Below are 2,500 nucleotides of genomic sequence, written 5' to 3'. Positions count from 1 at the left end.
GGATCCGTTTTCCACTTTGCAATCAGGCTGGGAGATGCAAGAGGACCTGAGGGGCAGACTTGTCTTCACAGACAAGATAGCAGCAACGTCACACCAAACAGATATCTCTCTGCTCTCCAGGAATACAAAAACAATCATCGTAGTCGAACTTAGAGTGCCCTAGGAAAGTGTGCACCCTTCCATAGTGCCTTTTCCCAATCGCTGCCACTTTGCGGTTAAATTTCCCAGTGTCAACCTCATCCTCAGTGAATTCATGTAGGGCATTCTGAGTGTGACTACTTCTGTTAGTACTTGGTAGTACTTCAATGCACTTTAGAGCAACTAGTAATGCACGCTTGAATACGTTTTGAAAAGCTCTAACCATTCAACGGAGAGTGAATTCTTGTTCTTTCTTACTTCTGTAATGACATGGTTGATCGCTAATGTGCTCTCAAAGCATCTACAGTAGAGAGAAACCCTTCCTTTCTGGACATTCGTGTCAATGTACTTGTTGAACAAGAGATATGATGTTAACCTTTTGGCAATGATGATCTTAAAGATATTCCTCACGGGATTCAAAAGGGAGATCTCTTGAAACTGATCAAGTCCCGCAGAGTTTTCTTCTTTTAGGACAAAACAGGCGTCAGCGAGTGCCCAGAGCTAGGGTTCCTGCTTTCCTACCACATCAAACGTAAAAGCTTTGCCAGCCTTCTTAACAATAGTGGGCAATATTTCTAAATTATATACGTGGTGCCATGTGCCTCTGGAGCAAAACCTCCATGAACTTTTGCCACCGCTGCCCTCACTTCGTGCCATGTTCAAAAGGGCGTGGAGTTTGAGCGTTGACAACGGAAAGGAACAATTTCCTAATGGCATGTTTATTTTAGGGTTGTAATGCACTGCTGCTACTCTACTCTCTACCTCTTTTGAGCATATTAACTTCCCACAGTTTGGCTTTCTAAGGAGATCAGCTGTGACTGGAAGGGGTTGTTAAAAAAGGTCATCTTTTGTCCTCGCTTCACTCTCTATTGTATACGAAGTGACTCTGCTCTGCGAAGCTGGAGCAGGTTTCTTCGTAACTCTATACATACATGCATACATACATACATACATACATACATACATACATATATGCGTACATACGAACGTACAAACATACATACATACATACATACATACATACATACATAAACAAGGCGGCAGAAGCTTAACATCGATCCAAAATGCCTTTGAATGTCACATCATATCTCTTCGGCAACATCTTTTAACCACCAAGCGTCGAAGTGCATCCCTTGACCAAGTTTGCACAAATGAAGCTGATAACTTCATAACATTTGTAATGCAGCTCCTTGAGCAACACTGATAACCTAGAATACTTGCCCAAAGAAGTCGCACAACTCTACCGCAACATATCATCAGATGAAAGGATGAGCCTATATGAGCAGAAGACTATGCATGGATATGTTAGTAGAAAGCTCCATGATGATAGTAACATCAATCATCAAAGCAGTCTATCATGGACCAATAACCAGGTTACTACCTTCCACTTTCAAGGGAATGTGTTTGCAATCCAGGAACAGGAAGTATCAACCAAGTACCTGATGCACAAAAGGGATAGAGATGCGGGGAAAGTCGTAGAATGTGACAATCGATGCAGACTTTGTGGAGTTGACACTGGAGATATCAGCCACATCATAAGTAATTGTCCGAAAATGTCATCACGATATTATCTAACGAAGAGACATGACCTTGTAGCTAGGACACTCTATAATGAAATCCGTCGGAAGGATAATCCCTAGGACAAAGAAATAAGAACCTACAATATGGTAGAAGCCATAGCCACTTATAATGAAAAGGAATACTGGTGGAATGTACCAGTGAAGACCTCAATAAAATTTAAGCACAACAGATTTGGTATAATGATTTGGGATAGAGAAGAGAAACTGTGCACAGTTGTGGAAATTAGCTGCCCAGCGGATGTTGATATAAAGCTGAAGATCAGTGAAAAAGAGAACACCTATGCTGAACTATTGAGAAATCTAGAGTTACTCTATCCACATTACAAGTTCAGGTTTATACCTGTAATAATTGGGGCTCTAATATATGTAACACACTGCCTAAATATCAATGTTGAGAAATTAGTCTTCTCAACACCAGAAAGGAGAAAGCTAATTCTAAAACTACAGATCCAATCCATCTTTGGAAATGTAAAAACATGTAAAATTTTCCAGAAGTTTATCATTTAAATATATATGAGCATATCTAGATATGCAACTATATGTATGAGAACACCTACATAAAGTACAACATACAAATCTGCACACATACATACATACATACATACATGAAAACAAACAAACAAACAAACAAAAATGCCCTGTTGTTGATTTTGAAATTCCAATGAAGGAACCTTGGATCTAGGTTAGAATCCGGTTCTTTTTCTATTGGCAAGAAATCTTGAAATAAACTGAATAATGACATACATACATACATACATACATACATACATACATACAAACAA

This window comes from Octopus bimaculoides, chromosome 20, assembly GCF_046866305.1.
Source record: "Octopus bimaculoides isolate indiv1 chromosome 20, ASM4686630v1, whole genome shotgun sequence".
NCBI classification, from domain to species: Eukaryota; Metazoa; Mollusca; class Cephalopoda; order Octopoda; family Octopodidae; genus Octopus; species Octopus bimaculoides.
Note: the sequence above shows the minus strand (reverse complement) of the source record.